The 16,936-nt window shown below is 39.1% G+C and overlaps 1 protein-coding gene across 4 annotated transcripts in view; it reads left to right on the top strand.

Annotated features, from left to right (window-relative positions):
- Nucleotides 1–16,936, top strand: part of CDON (cell adhesion associated, oncogene regulated) — a 76,503-nt gene that overhangs the window by 1,142 nt on the left and 58,425 nt on the right. For 2 of the 4 annotated variants that reach the window (XR_002826029.1, XM_023743262.1), the window contains exon 1: nucleotides 2,867–3,076. The exons of 1 other annotated variant lie outside the window; for it this stretch is intronic. The gene's annotated coding sequence lies outside the window, so the exon portion shown is untranslated. Of the gene's footprint in view, nucleotides 1–104; nucleotides 581–2,866; nucleotides 3,077–16,936 lie in introns of those variants that run through there. One more of the 4 variants, XM_014467139.2, reaches the window with a different exon arrangement.

The following is a 16,936-nucleotide window of genomic DNA, read 5'->3' as shown; positions in this document are numbered from 1 at the left end:
CGGCACGTCCCCAGGGAGTGGGGGGGGGGTCCCGCCCTTCAGCCTCCACCGGTGGAGCGCTCTGGGGACGGTGCTTTCTGCGGGGCTAGCGGGAGGAACGTCCCGCACGGGGTCTCTCTCTCCGCTGTCACGGGCGCCGTGCCTGCCCAGCCCCGGGAGCTCGGGAGCTCGTTCTCCTTCCCCAGCAGCTCTCCCTGGGGTTGCATTCTCCTGTCTCCATACATTGCAGCTCGCTCTTTATTTCAGCCCGCAGCTTCCAACCCTTGTGGCTTCCACTCCACCTCTAGGACTGTCAGTCATAAATCACAGGAGGGTGCGGGGGTTGGAGGGACTCTCGGGTCTTCGCCTCCTTGTTCCCCCGGACCCCCCCGAGTCAGGTGGACGGCTGTCTGTCCGCAAGGAGGCTGCTCCGGAAAGCTGGTCCTTCCTGGCCGGGCTCCCGAGGGTGGCAGGTGCTCTGGAAGGCAGGCTGCCTTCCAGCTGAGATCTGGGGTCTAGAGAACCAACCGCATTCACAGAAAGGCAGCCTCCTCCGCGCCCTGAGTCGGACACCTCGAGGAACGGGAGGTCGGACCTAAAGGTAACAGATGGAATCTCAGTCCGGTGGCCGGCAATGCCGATGCCATGCCTCACTGACACCCTAACCCGCAGGCTCTCAGCTGACGCTTGGCCATTACCCAGTGGACAGTGTCCGGGAGGGAGGAGGCGGTGGGAGAGGGCTGGGGCTGAAATGGGTTTGTTCTTGGGATGATTCTAAACATCCTATTACATTTTAGAGCTCGGTTTGTTGTTGTTGTTGTTTTGAGTAGTCTACTTAGCTGAAAATGGATGGGGGAGGGAAGATAGTGCAACTTTTAGGACAAGATGAAAGGGAACGTCAGAAACGTTCTGGACATTTTTAAAAATTAGTCCTTAACTAGAAAGCATTCTTAGGAACCCAGAGAGGCACCCACTACCGTAGTTTTCTGTTATGCACATGTTGACATAAACTGCCTCCTACTTTTAAGTTATATGAGAAGGATGGAGTGCAAACCTGTTTCATTTTGCGAAGACCTGCCCTTGGGTGTGTGTTTGGCAGCGTAGAGAACAGAAACATTTATATTTCTAGAAAAAACACCCCTGTATGTTGTTTAACTTTCATGCAAAAAAAAAAAAAAAAACAAACCCCAAAAACGTGGATATAGTATCTGGGAAATCTGTCTTTGTTTGAGTAGTGTAGTCAACCAGGGAAATCAGTTCCTCGAGGTAGTGTGTTTGTGCAGGAACTCACTTGGGATGCTTTGATTGATGGCTGTGGTTCGCATCAGCCTCCTCTGTGGAAAGTACTTAAACAGCTCTGCCCTGGGGTCGGGAGGTACAGAGAACTCTCAGGCCCCGGAGCACACCCATCTGGCCTGTGCAGGTTGGGTTCTCCATCAGTCTTACCTTCTTTGCAGGTGGTTTGACTTTGCATGAAGAGAACTAAGCTCACTTTCAGATAGGACCCCTGCCCCATTTGCAAGGTCTATAGAGATGGGAGGCTGTGTGTAGGAAAGGGGGGGGTCTAAAGAGATCAGGTAAAATGCGTTGACTGGTTTGCTGCGCTTTCCTCTTATTTTCCCACGTTGACCTTTTAAGCTTTCATGACTTTCTAAACGATGTCATTTATGGTTTTGTCACAATAAAAGTTGAAGTAAAATGTTCCTTCTCTAGAAAATGTTTCTTTTGCAAACATTTAGAGCAAAATTGGGTGATTATGTCTAAGTAAAATCCAGGGGAAATGATTTTTAGGCATTCAACATTATCTTAGTGAAATCAGACAGGGGATAGGACATTAAAAATAAGTAATTTAAAAATTTGTTATTTATAACCCTTAATTACATTAGGCGTTGCCTTGTTATTAGCGCTTATACTGCGTAGATGTGTAGGTAAGAAGACATCAGAGGAGTAGATAAGTTGTCCACCAGGTAGTATTTAGGCAGATGATCTTACCACTTAATAGCAACTAATTAGATTAGAAAGGGAATTTGGAGTCTGGTTGCTAAATACATTGCTTTGAAGGACTTGATTTACAGTTTTTGATTGGTGCTCTTCCCTAAGAAGTTTTGTTATCTTGGATTATTTTAAATAAGACATTTGAGAATAATGTTTTATTGTTCTTATGTAAAATTTTATATTGTGTGTAAACATTCCCTTTATTTATAAACATTGCATTTATAAATTTTTGTTGTATATAAGGTACTGATTCACTTTCAAGATAATAGGGAGGAGGGCTTGACTTGATATTTTTCAATTAAAATGAAGTGTATGGAATATATTTCATGTCACTTTAAAAATATTGGATTACAATTCAATGAAAAACTGGCGTGGCTTTTTTTTTTTTTTTTAAATCCTTCAAGTTTTCCCTCATTGTTTGTGCTCTTTCCCCCATTGTCAGGCTTAAAACATACAGTATCATTGTCATCTGTCCCCTGAATAATGGTCCTGAGGTGATATTATTAATGTGGCTTTTTAAAATCAAACTAATTAGACTTGCCTAAAAGAGCCACATGTGTGTGATTCTAGCTGCCTGGTGCCTTTTGAGAGCCCTGGAGACAAGCTAGTGAATAGAGCTGAAAATTCATTCTGTATTTGATTAAATGGAACAGACTCGCTGCTCCTTACCCCAGCAGGGGCTATGAGATCTCTTGATCCCCGAAGCGGCTCCAAGACCCTGGGAATTCCATTAGCGAGCACCTGAGGAATTTCTGCCCTGCAGTGCCTTTTTTGTATGTGTGTGTGTGTGTGTGTGTGTGTGTGTGTGTGTGTGCGCGCAGAGGGAGTGGAGCGGCCGTGAGGGGGGAGCGGAGGGAGGGGGCGGAGAGAGGCTATATTAGAAGACTCCATATGTTAGCAGATCTAAAATCAAGGCATGACTTAACAGCTTATCTCATAAGAGAAGAGCCCAACCCAAAGGCAGATCGCTAGTCAGGACTTTCCTGCAAGCAGGACTGTGGCGGCGTGTTTCTTAGCCCTGAAGTGAACGCCACTGTTAAGTACAGAAAGTCATTTTTCTGCTTTCCCTCCGAAGCACAAGCATACACACGTTGCAGATTTGGTAAGTTTTCTCTGAATGATCTATTGATAAACATGTAAAATTGTGTTACAGTTGGGTCTTGCCTGCCAGGGTGGATGTATTGTTTCAATAGCTTTTTGAAGTGAGAGCTAAACCTGACTTTTATGGGAAGCAAATCATTTTTTTGCAGAGGTGAAATGCTTGTTTGAATAGGCATATTTTAGTTTGCTCTTTTGTTTTTATATGGTTTTGTTGTGTTTCTGTTCTGTGGTAGAGTTTAAATTCATTTAGGGTATAGCTCTTTTCTGTTGTCTTTTAAGAATCCTTTCTGATTTCTAGTATTTTTTTTTAAGGAATTGCTTTGCAGATTTGCTAGCAGCCACAAGTAAATGAAAATATATCTATTAAAATATTCTGTAAGCATTTTTGGGGTAAAGTTTTTTGGAAATAGTAGTGGATCTTCCTCCCTCGCCCCCCTTCACCCCCAATATAATTTTTGGATACACTTTTCAAAATGTTAGCCCAGTTTGTTCCTTGTGTACTTTTCCAGGAAGAGTAGTTCTGAATCTTGGATGCCATAGTTAATTGATTCTCATCTTTTGAGAATAAACATGAATCTGAATTCCACTGCTTGTACATTTCATGGAATGCAGAGAGTGCAGTAGCTTATTTGATGGTTAATTTGATATTTTGTCCCTGCTTAACATCATGTTGTATATCATGTATTACCGTCCTATTACCATGTAGTCCTACCAAATTCTCCTCACAATACACTGTTTAGAAAATAAAGAAGCCTTTTAGAGAATACGTTTAAAAATGTTTTCCCATCTTAATCCAGGGCATGCCTTCTACTAGTATGGCCAAATTGAAAAGACTCTTGAATGAATTGGAGTAAATACTGTGGTCAGCATTGTGCCTGTCTTGGTTCACAAGTTGTTCAGTTTCTTTGCTGTGTGATGTATTTTGATAGCCACAGATAATAAAAAGCTACCCCAAAGAATATTTTTTTCTACATATCAGTTGGAATGTGAGTAGGGACTTCAATTCGTGAGAGCCAGTGATGTGTCTTTAATCCTAGAATTTAAGGAACTGTAAAAGTTCCTTACACCTTACTTGAGAAGACAAAAAAAAGTACAGATTATGTTATTAAACTTAAGGTTTTATATTCTGCTCATGTTTTGTTGCTTGTAACTGTGTGCTTGGTTTTTTATAGTACCCTAATACAAACAAGAGAATTAAGTTGACATTTAGCTTGCTGCTCAGCTATTCTTGTTACAGACTGGCTCGCCTCTTTATTTATGTGAGCTTGCACAGTGATCTTGACCTAAGCTTTGGTTTTCTGTTCTACAAAATGGGGATAATAACAATAGTATCTCTAACCACTGTTGGGGGATTACAAGAGATAATGAAAGTAAAGCGCTTGGCATATGGTAAAACCTCTGTGAATGGGAGCTGCTGGTATTTCTAGTAATTCCTCCTGTACAGGAGTCTATTATTTCAATCCAGAAGTGATTTCTTGGAAGTACTAACTAATGAGGAGTTCTCAGAAGTTAGTGATAGTGTGGACATATGTAACTGCTGTAAGTTTTCGTGTGCTACAGTTTTCTTAATTTTGCAGTTGAAACTTAAAAGACACCTGGAAGCAATGTGTTGCATTTTTTTCCAATCGAGGTGTAATACAGAGATGTACACACGCATCCATTTAATGTACACTAAGTGAACAGCTAGGTGAGGTCTTACATCCACGCACACCTGTGTAACCGGTGCCCAGGTAGATATAGAGCCTTTCCTTTGCCTCAGAAGGCTCCCTGGGTCCCTTCCCAGACAATGCCACTGTCCCCTGCGAGCAACAGCTATTCTCTCTGCAGATGAGATTTTACCAGAGATTAGATTAGCCTGTTCTTGAACTTGATAAAAGTGGACGCAGACAGTATGTGTTCTTTTATATCTGGTTCCTTGCATTGCTCATTGCGTCTGAGGGATTCATCTGTCTTCATGTATGGTGGTGAGACATGCCTTTTACATTGTTGTAGCATCTTTTGTGTTTTGAAATCCATAGCAGTTCATTTTATTGGCACATGATCAGTGGGGAAAAATAACAATACTTCTGCCTAAATTATTAGAAAATCAGATCCCAGTGGCTAGCTTAGAAAAATACCCACGACCTTATTTTTATACATAAAATTAGGTTGAAGGTAATATCATTGCCTACAGTTACAATTCCATAAATCAGATTTTTTGATAACTGCATTTATTTTATTTTTAGTTTTTAGAAGGGGATGGAGGGAGCCTCAAAATAGAGAATGACTATGTCATCTTATGTCCTTCATTTCTAGGATTTTATGCAATAATCAATACTTAGAATTGCACAGACGTGGCCATCACCCCAGCATTAGTGTAATATCTTTTAGAAGAAAATGAAAAACAGTGTTATTTTGAAAAAAGATCCCCCCCAAATGGGGCTAGTGTGCTATACTACGGGAAGAGTGTAAAGACTGGGACTGCCCACTTATACCGACTGGTTGTATGACCTTCACTGTTACTGTCAGGTTGTGCCTTTGTGTTTAGAAATCTCTGTTTGCACTGTTGGAATTCCCTAATATGCCAAATACCGTTTATTTCCCCAAACAGCGAAACAAGAATTCAAGATGCTGTTGACGAATCAGAAGTTTTTGTTTTCACTGAAATTTTGGAGGGAGCCGTGGTTGAGATGAATAATATTTCTGTTCTTGGAAATGTTGAAGGACTTTCTGGATGGTCTGCTTGAACACAAGCCACTTTCTCTCTCAGGAGACATTGTATCCTCAGCATTTGTAATTTTATTAAATCTATTATTCATAGTTCCTTGACACGAGGTCATTCCTCACTTCCAGCCATGTGCAGGGATGGGTTCCCCTGCATTCCAGAGGGGCGAGTTGTCCCCCTTTCTTCTTAAATCAGACCACCAGTGGCCAAGACTTCAGTGGGGGTGGGGAGAGTTGAAATGGTGATATATGATGCATCTTTTGTTCCATAGGGCGCTCAAAAGGTGCAGATTTTGTTTCAAAAGAGGGAAGAACTAACTGTCTGACAAATAGAGTTGCCTCATGACAGAAATTGCACGCTGGAAGTGGCACGAGCTCCTTATAACTAGACATGTTCTAGTGGCATTTGCCAAAGAGACTGTGGAAAGCATCGCTTCCTTCGGTGACGGATTGGACCTCACGACCTGTAGGGCCTTTGCAGTACCAAGACTCCCTGAAATAGGCTTTATGGGAGTCTACATAGCCACCGGATACATAAGGGGAGAGAAAATGTTTTAACACGTTTCAAATAGCCATTGGGTCAATACATTTTCTCAAACCAACCCTGGTATAAAGTTGAGGACTGCTTCTACTTTCCAGCTCTTTCACTTTAATTTAATTCTTTATTTTTTCACTCATAAGTAAATTTCGGAGATTCTTTTTCCCCCAGCATTCTAAGTATATTGGTATCAGAAATGATGATACTGACAAGTTTGGTATTTGCTCCCTTTGTATATAGGTACACATCTGAGAATTTATTTCAAGCCCTCTGTTGACCTAGTTATTTATTCTCCCCTACAACAAGTTATATATAAAGTAAAAATTAATAAATGTACCTCTTGTCTCTGTTTTTCCTCCATTCAAACTTTTCTACACTTGAATTTCAAGAGTGAGAAATAATTCATATGGGAAGAGAAAGCCTATGTCAGTGACTTATCCAAGCAATGAAACTATATTCTGAGGATATAATCTAATCATAGTTATCTAATCTAACCATGTACACATTTTGTATCTGTAAATATATGTTAATTATTTATGTTAATAATTGATATTTAGAATGATTGAAAGGAGTATAGAATCCCAAATCAAAATAATAATTTCTCTATAAAGCAGAAAAATAGACTGTGTTTTCACTGTTTTATACTTCTGTTTACACATAAAGCTCTCTGTACCCTCCCTGTAACCTCTAAGATCCCTCTTTCTTCTGTTTCCATTATCCTACCCCTCCAGCCTTCTTTTCAAAATTTGAGAGGGCTGAGAGGCGGTTCAGAATGTGAGACAAAACGATAGTCGTAACTCCTGCTTAACCTGCTACTGCCTCATCTCCCTGTCTCCAGGCTTGGTTTTCTCTTTTCCAAATCATCCATCTACATTTTGCCAGAGTAATGACCTTCCTAAAGCATAAATCTGATCATGTGACTGCTCTTAAAACCGATTTCTTCAAAGACCCCGAATCACTCACTGATTAAAGCCCAGGTCTTCGCTAGGGCGTACACGGTTCCTTACTACCTGGTGCTTCTGCAGTCCGCAGCTACAGTGCATTCCTGCCGTGACCAGACCCTGCTTTCTCCACTGCTGATTTGGTCAATTTAGGGTGAATGGTTTCTCATGATGTGAATGACACTGGGGAGCCCACACTGAGTAGCAAGATGCTAAACTATCTCCTCTAGATCCATGGACGATTTCAACACACACGTTCTTAAAAAATCCAGTGAGCCAGAACCGGTTTGGCTCAGTGGATAGAGCGTCGGCCTGTGGACTCAAGGGTCCCAGGTTCGATTCCGGTCAAGGGCATGTACCTTGGTTGTGGGCACGTCCCCAGTGGGGGGCGTGCAGGAGGCGGCTGATCGGTGTTTCTCTCTCATCGATGTTTCTAACTCTATCTCTCTCCCTTGCTCTCTGTAGAAAATCAATAAAACATATTAAAAAAAAAATCCAGTGAAATCGGTGATTCTCCATGCCAAGTTCAGGTATACCACAGCTGCAAATAATGAAGATTAAAGAAAACTAGAGATGAAGGGAAAGTAGTTAACTGTTGCAGCTACCAGGACACCTGTGTCATTATTACTGGAACGCTTGACTAATGTTGCAACAATTTTATATATTTAAAATGTGCATTTTTGTTCTGTGCAACATTAAATGTCTCCAGAGAGCTGATGTCATGTTTCATGTGTTTGTCTTCAAACACTCAGAATTACAGGAGTTCTCCTGGATATATAGGGACTGAAACGTACATTCTGGCTTCTGTCTCTTGCCAGGGAAACGTCTGACAGTTATTGGCTTTTTATGGTATCAGAGTAAAAGTAATTATTATTCTCTATTTTACTATAATTTGATATCTGTTCAGTTGAGTAATCCTACACACTGTCTGGTTGGAGGTAAAGTTGGCAACAGAGACGAATGTTCAAATGGATAAAATACTGCTTTTATCAGGCCATAAAATTACTGCAGTGACATCAGACCTTGGCAGCCTCTTTTATTCCAATAAAAAGAAAAATAGCATCATAAGCTAGGGATAAGACATTTTTCCTGCCCATTTATTTTGGCTTCTTTTCATGGTTTTGGCCTCAGGGCGGGCGTATAACAAAATAACAACACAGGGAATAAGAGGCAGTAAGCATTAGAGAACAGTTTCAGCTGGGGTGGGCGTGCTGTTTAGCACGTACCTCTGTTCCAGTCATGTAAACGGTTCCTCTCAGATTGTTGACTAGGAGTAGAAGAGTGGATATGAAGAATCCTTACCTGTAAAATGGAGTTAAACTTCATTATTTGCCTGGATATTACATAGCTTGCAATATATTGGAAAAAGTTTGAAGTTTGGCTTATAAGATGGCCAGGTGAGGCCGAATGTCTGAATAAAACTATGAATGCGACAGTACAGTTTTGTAGAAAAGGTGCTCTTGACTCCTCTTTATAAACACCAGTAAAATAACATCGTATTACCAATCAAATCACTGTTCACCCTTGCCGTGAAATGAGATATTTTAGATGTTAGCATGTTTTAATGACAGCTCATATATCAGGATTTCAATTTGGTGTCCAAGTATCTGAGCAGTATAGCAGATCCTGGGACTGCTGAATACTGAGAAGTTATTTTTATAATTCTCAATAGATTACTACACTCTTGAGTAGAACCACAGTAAATTCTTACTATTACGTTGTCTCCATAATTTACCTCAGTGGTTCATCTTACTGTGATCACCTTCTTGAATAAGGTCGTTTGATTGTTTCTTCCATTAAATCTTGGATATTCATCTAAAATGAAATCACAGGTTTTGTTCTGCAGTGAAGAGGATTATTTTAAACCTAATTTTAAATATATACTTCTGTTTAAGAACATATTGTCAAGTCATAATCTGATTAGAAAGTTCCCGATCTCTTAATCAGTTTTTGTTTCCTATTTATTGAAAATTGGGCATACTTTCTTTTTTATGGTCAAGTCCTTTTTGAAATTAAAACAAAAACACATCAAACTTCTACCCAGAGTTCCCAATTCTAAGCTCTAATCTTCATGTTTTAGGTTATTTTGTATTTTAGTTGGATTTGTCTTTTAAAAGAAATTGCAGTTCTCATTTTTTGACTGTAGCCTATATAGGTCTTTCATAGAGTTTTTATCATGCATTTTAGATTAAGTATTTTTCATCTCGTGGCTAACTCAAGGCGATTTTGAGTTATTACAAGATGGGTTGTTAACTGTGGTCTCCCATTATTAAGCTAGCAAACACACTTGTCATTATTTGTTATTTCTTTTGTGTTCGAGGATGCATTTTAAAAGAGCTATTGTCATAGTGGTTAGGCCTTAAAATAATTTCACATTTGTTACTATGACAGCAGCCACAGTGGGGTTTTTAATCATACAATACAGCGTGTACAGGCATTCGATACCAATGCTTTGTGGCATCAAGAAAAGTTTAGCTCAGGGATTTGACTGCATACATCTTACTACTGTTAGCAGGAGTCTTGCAGCTAACTCCCAAAGTGGGTTTCTAAATGTGAGCCTTGTAAGTCCAGGCTGCATTTCACCCCACGTGCAAACACCAGTAGAAATTCTTTTAAAGAAAAATTGTCAGTGGTTTACGTATTTGGGGATTTCTCTTCCAGACCGGTAGATTATTACGGGGAAAGTAAGGACATGATCAGATCTGTAAACGCTTTGAACGCTTGATCAGATCCATGTTTTCTTAGCTAGTTAGACCATGTACAGAATACTTAGTTGTGGTTACAGATGTCAGCTGAGCATGGAATCAAATTAACAGGCACCACACATCCAACTCCTGAGGCCTTTTAACAGCCAAGAAGGAGGCCCCGAGTGTTGAATCTTTTTACTTGTGCAAGTAAGGGTTTTCCTCCCATTCGTGTCGAAATGTGATTTTTCTGGGAAAAACATCCTTTCACGTGACATTTAGTAGGCAAAGTCCCCATTCACTTGTAAAAGTTCTTTTTAATTCACTGAACAATACTAGCATCTTTTGTGTCAGTTGCTAGTACCAGAGTGACTGTGCTGCAGGTATCCTTGGGCAATTTAATAAATAAATAATATGGTGACAAAGGAGGGACATATTTATAGTTTTTGCAAAGCAGTGCACATGCCTATTTGGGTGTCCTTCAGTCTTACCAGGTATTGCACCCAGAGGCCTGGGAAAGGAGCACACTGCCCTGGTCTGTGTGGCATGCACAGACGGGCACCCGAGGGACCATGATATTCCCCGTGCTCACTTAGTTTCTTGGAGAGCAGTTATGAGTCCAATTACACTTCCTGTCTCATGGTTCTATTTATCACATATTAGGTGATAAATAGAACCTCCTTCTCTCTGTTTCTGATATTGATCATTTCTTAAATAACTTTTATAGAGCCCATTGTATATTGCAGAGTGTTTTACATGCATTTTTCTTCCCCCTTTTGCTATTTACCATAAATGCATGAGATAATAAAATTTTCATGAAAATGGGCCAATAAATGATTGAGCATCGGTATCAGATACAAGAGTTTTAATGCAGCTCAAAGTGAGGTTGTCTTTAAAGTCTCTCTATGATTGGAAAAGCAGGCTATTTGAAATGGTAGTTTTCTAAAACTTAATTTAGGTTATCATTGCACATTTGTGCTTCGAAATTGCACATTTGTCTTTGCCATTTGTAATCCACAACTGCATTCTGGATTCTATTGACCTAATGGACAATATCGAAGTGTATTTTGCCTAAGGTACAATTGAGCCAGGATGTCTTGTATTTTAACTCTCTTTCCTCTAAAGAGGTCATTTCCTTATTTTTTCCGAGCTACGGGAATCCTTTCTAACACCTTTCTTTATAGCAGGTACTTGGATGCTTAGAAATTCTTTAACAGTATATTCCAGCTGAAATGAAGTTTGAAATTTCTTTCCAGTTATATGTAGAGTAAGGAAAATAGCAAAGATGGCTTTTTAGAAATAAATCTCATTTTCCATTTGTGTCTTTAGTTGTGGGATGAATATAAAATCGACATTGATATGCTCTTTGTCTTAACAGTTGCTTCATGGTACCCCAAACATGACAGGTGATGCTGAAACACAGTCTGTTTTTCATTTCCCAGAGGTGCTAGAAAAGGAAGACAAGATTTGCAGTTTTAAGTGATTCTTTTAGTATTACTTTTGTCAACTGTTAGCTATTTCTCTTTTGTTTTATATCACTCTATATGTTGAATAAAATAAATGCCAATTCTAAAGCATTTAATGATAGCTCATTTGTGTTTCAGTGTAGATTAGAACTGTTGTTAACTGTTCAGTGAAATAGTTTAAAACTGGTTTCGTGACCAGTTTGATGGCCGGCTTGAGAAGGAAAGAAAGAAAAGTAGATATTCTTAAAGGCACATTTTGCTCCTCCTCTTTTGTTGGAGTGAAGACTGAGTTGTAATAGCAACAGAGTCCAGCTCCCAGTACGAGGTGTGAGGCTGTTTATTTTCACTCTGGAGATGTATATACTACAGAAGGGAAACTCTGGCCTCGCTAAGCCTAAGCAAATCATTACTTATCTGCGACCTGGCAGGCGATTTGATTAAGGTTGACAGAGCTCGTATAATATCAGAACCAGGCCCTCTTGCTGATTGATGAGCCTTGTCAGTAAGTTTTGTGGGGTTTTTTTTATCTGAAAGGAGAAAAACTGGACAAGAATGAAAACTTGTTCAGATCTCTAATTGCCAAGTATAAACCAAGTCTGTAATGTAGTTTTATCTATAGTGACTGATACGTATTCATTTGTATGCTGTTTTCTTAGGTTATAATTAAATGGTTTTAAAATAATATTTCTGTGTCAGCAGCCTTTACATGATTAAAATTTGAAATTTTAGAGATTTTGATTCATGTTTTAACATATTTCTGAACTTGGTTTTCTTTGATGTTCTATATTTAGTATAGTAGAATTTTTATCCTATAAATAATTTTTCTCTTCATTCTCTGAGTTCTTTGAAATCCTTGCCTTTAATTTAAGGCATTTTTAACCCCTTGCTTTCTAACTATATGAAACTGATTTGCATATTTGTAATGGCATATCTGCGCCATTGAGTGTGTGACCGGAATATGCCAGCTGTTCTTGGCAACACTTTAAATCAGTCTACATACAGGACTGAGTCCAACGAAAGAAGACCATTTCTTCTTTATTATTCATATGCTGTTTAGTAGAAATGAGTATAGGACTGGAAGACCACTCCCCCATTTGAAATAAATTTAGCATATGGGATTTCCTGATTAATGAAGAGATCGAATGGAGAGTGAATTAGTTTCCTGTAAGTGGAATTTTGTTAACCTGCGAATTTTCAGGTAGTGTATCCTAAGTAGTTAGATGAGAGTAAGCTCTGGAGTTAGAGTGCCTCGGGTCAAATTCAGACCCCGTCATATCCTAGTGATACAACCTCTCTGCCTTAGTTTCCACATCTGTCTAATGGGGATAGTAACTGATCGGGCTGGTGGGTCATCTCATTTAGTCCCACAAATAGAGTGGCACTTGGTAGGTGCTTCTTGAAGATGAGCCGCTGCTGTTCCTATTGTTGCTACTGCTATCTACAAGATGGCTGGTATTGACAAAATGTGATATAGCTGAATTAGAGACTGTCGAGTCAAAATGAGTATGGATTAAACTTTGGGGGAGCTATAAATGTGGGAGTAAGCTAGGATTATGTGTTTGTGCTCTTGGGCTGGCCAGCATGTGGCTCCCAGCAAAGAGAACAGTTAGGTTGAGTGCTGTATGTCATAGCTAATGGTGAACTTTTGGATAAACTCTTGGATCCCCAACAACTAAACACCATCTTCAACTTTCTTGCCCCAGATTTCAATTTTGTTACTTTGGGATCTCCCCTTTTCCTGTCTCATCTCCCCAAACTCAATATAAACATACTTCAGTTTAATACCAGGAAAATAAACTTTCATGTATAAGAGATGTACTTTCTAACTCACCTTATTAACACTCCGGTGTGGGGTGAATTTCCCGTCGTTGTAACCCTTTGCTAACTTTTTCAAAAGGAAAATTTCTATTAAATTCCTAATATCTATTAAATAAGTTTTATTACTAATCTCATTTAATTATGTACAAAATGAACTAGATGCAAACTTTTAATAATCTTAATTTTTTTAGATTTTAAATGTTGAGTTTAATAGTAGGAAGATACTTTGCTTATCTTATATTTCACTTCTCTATTTGATTTGAGTGTTTTAATTTTAAGTATGATTAACATTTTTCCTTTTTAATAATGAACTTGTTTTTAATTACTGGACCAATATTTTGTGGGCCAATCCCTTTAGAAATCTACCCAGATATATAATGCTGAAAAATTAAAACCATGCAATGAAATGTATGTATGTATTCATCTTTACTAATTGTCGCTGAACCATAGTACTGTGGGATCTTCGCAGTACATGTGCTCCTAATGTTGCATAACCATCTGCTGTGTCACGTGCTTTTCAAATTTGGCACATTGTGCTGCCATGAGCTAGGGTAATTCACGTCTCCTACTTTTCTTTTTACCTGTTTCAAAACTTTATTTGTACAGTATTCTGTAACATCATTAGACCTTCACATGTCATATATATGATCCCAAAACACAAATGAGATTGGGCACTGAAATTTCATGGCGTGTCTTCATTGTCTGCCTGATGATTTGGAGTAAACTGACACTAATTTGAGTTTCAGCAGTGCAGAAACAATGACATTTAAAAAAAACCCCACGATTTTCGTGCCTCTAAAAATCCTTCTGTGGACTGAAATAGAGAAAAAGAACAAAAACCTGATAGGGTTGAGAATCTTTTCAGAACGAGAAGTGGCTGGGGATTCGCACTGAAGTCAATGGACATAAGAACAAACCTGTAAAAGCCCTGAAGAGGACTTTTATTTAGAAAGCCATGTGTAGAAGGGGGATTACTGCGTGTTCAGATTTCACCCCTGTCATTTATTAGCTGTGTAGTCTTAGGCCATTGGAGCCTTCTGCATTTCCGTTTCCTCATTTGTAAAATGGAAATAATATCTGTCTTTAAGATTGTGAGGGTTGGTAGCAATATATGTAAAATCTTACACTCATAAACTTATTAATTGGTAGCTATTGTTGTTCTTTGAATAGTTAATCTCATATGACAGATGTTTGGTAAGATGCATAAATATATATATATATATACACACACACATATACATACATATACATACATACATACATACATACACACACACACACAACATATATATTTCCAAACAAACCAATTATTCCCTCCCAGTGGAAGCAGGAGGCAAGGGTGGAGTCGAGTGTCGGAATTATCTGGCCAGGGTTTCCATGCTGCATGTAGAGTCCTGCCTCCCCCAGTCATTCCCACGTGACCCAGGGTTACCACTGGGGATGTGTCATTGCTCTCTTGTGCAGAGGCCTACTGACTGAAACACTGAGTCTTTCTCTGGGATCTCTGATTTAAATACTTGCATAACATTTTGCTTTATATCTACTTATCATAAAGATGAACTTAGTTATTTATCCAAGTAATGAGCACATTTATATTGCCTAATATTGACAGGGAATGACGGATTTACCTCACATGTATGTGTAAATTAAATTAGCATTGTGGCAGATCACTTTAAAAATGTGCTTGATTTTTCTTAGATATTTATATACCAAATTCAGGACTTAAAAAAAAAAAGTGTTGGCAAGAGGTGGGACAGATGACTTAGTGGTTTTAAGGAAATCTATAAAACTATTTACCAGTTAATTTGACCAATACTCTTCATGGATATGTAAAACCCCTCCTCAAGAGTTATCTTTCCACTCAATAATAGCATTAGGTGGTAGAATTTTGTTTTAACACAGCTTGCTACTCCATGATTTTGACTACACAAAAGTTCATATCATGGAGCAGGAAACATGACTATGTACAATAAAAAACCTGATTTTTTTTTCTTTTTTTAAAAATTGAATTTGTTGGGGTAACATTGGTTAATAAAATTATGTAGTTTCAGGGGTACAGTCCTATAGTACATCATCTGTATATTGTGTGTTGACCATCCCAAGTCAGGTCTTCCTTCCCTCACCATTTATCCCCCTTTTATCTTCTCCTACCTTCTCTCACACCCCCCCTCCCCTCTGGTGATAACCATACTGTTGTCTATAAGTTTTTGTGTGGGTGGGTGTTGGGTGCTTAATCCCTTCACCTTTTTTACCCAGACCCCCGTCCTCCTCCCCTCTGACAGCTGTCAGTCTGTTCTCTGTATCTATGAGTCTGTTTCTGTTTTGTTTGTTAGTTTATTTTGTTCATTAGATTCCACCTATAAGTGAAATCATATAGTATTTGTCTTTCCCTGCCTGGCTTATTTCATTTAACATAATACTCTCCAGGTCCATCCATGCTGTCGCAAAGGGTAACATTTCCTTTTTTATGGCTGAGTAGTATTCCATTGTGTAAATGCACAACAGCTTTTTTTTTTATCTATTCATCATCTGATGGGCATTTGGGCTATTTCCAAATAATCTTGGCTATTGTAAGTAATGCTGCAATGAATATTGGGGTGCTTATATTCTTTTGAATTAGTGTTTTGGTTTTCTTCAGATATATTCCCAGAAGTGGAATTGCTGGATCATAAGGCAGTTCCATTTTTAATTTTTTGAGGTAACTCCATACTGTTCTCCACAGTGGCTGCACCGATCTGCATTCCCACCAGCAGTGCACAGGGTTCCCTTTGCTCCACATCCTCACCAACACTTGTTTGTTGATTTATTGATGACAGCCGTACTAACAAGTGTGAGGTGATATCTGATTGTGGTTTTAATTTGCATTTCTCTGATCATTGGTGACATTGAGCATCTTTTCATATGTCTATGCCCATCTGTATGTCCTCTTTGGAAAAGTATGCGTTCGGGTCCTTTGCCCAATTTTTAATTGGATTGTTGTTGTTTTTGGTGTTGAGTTTTATAAGTTCTTTATAAATTTTGGATATAAACTCCGTATCAAAAAAACCCACCCTGACATTTTAGTCTATAATGCTGATCTCTTGTCATACGTGTCTGAAGGAAGTCTATATTATTCATTTTAGCTACAATTCCTTATAATAATCCTAAAAGTAGAGATTTCAATTTACCCACTGTTGGTCCTATGACTGTAGATTGGAATCAAACCTGAGGCCCTTCGGTCTGCAGGCCAGTGCTCTAACTACTGAGCAAACCATCTAGAGTGCTTTTGTGTGTGTGTGTGTGTGTGTGTGTGTGTGTGTGTGTGTACACTTCTTTATTGCTTGCAAACTGAAATGCTGAACTAGTCGCTTTTGATTTAATTTCTAGAGCTGAAATTTTTTTGATTTTGGGTACCTTTGTTGGTTCCCTCTGCTGCTGTGTTTTTCCCATGGTGTATGTATGTGTGGTGTGTACTAGTATACCTGTGCGTCTCCTGGATGAGTGTGTCGTTGGATTCTTCTTCGGCCATCCTGTTTACTATGGTCCAGTGTAATGTCACAACGCAGCAACGTGCCGCCCAGCAGAGCTGTTCCAGCGAGCTTTGCTTCATTTCTGGGAGACAGGCTAGAACTAAGGCCGAAACTGCTTCTCAGGCTCCCCCAGTTGGACTAAACCTTCATGCTGTATTGTGCTGTTTGCAGAGATCCTGTGATCTTAATGGATTTGTTTTTC

This window comes from Myotis lucifugus, unplaced genomic scaffold (genome assembly GCF_000147115.1).
Source record: "Myotis lucifugus unplaced genomic scaffold, Myoluc2.0 scaffold_382, whole genome shotgun sequence".
Classification (NCBI taxonomy): domain Eukaryota; kingdom Metazoa; phylum Chordata; class Mammalia; order Chiroptera; family Vespertilionidae; genus Myotis; species Myotis lucifugus.
This window is presented reverse-complemented; position numbering and strand designations above follow the sequence as displayed.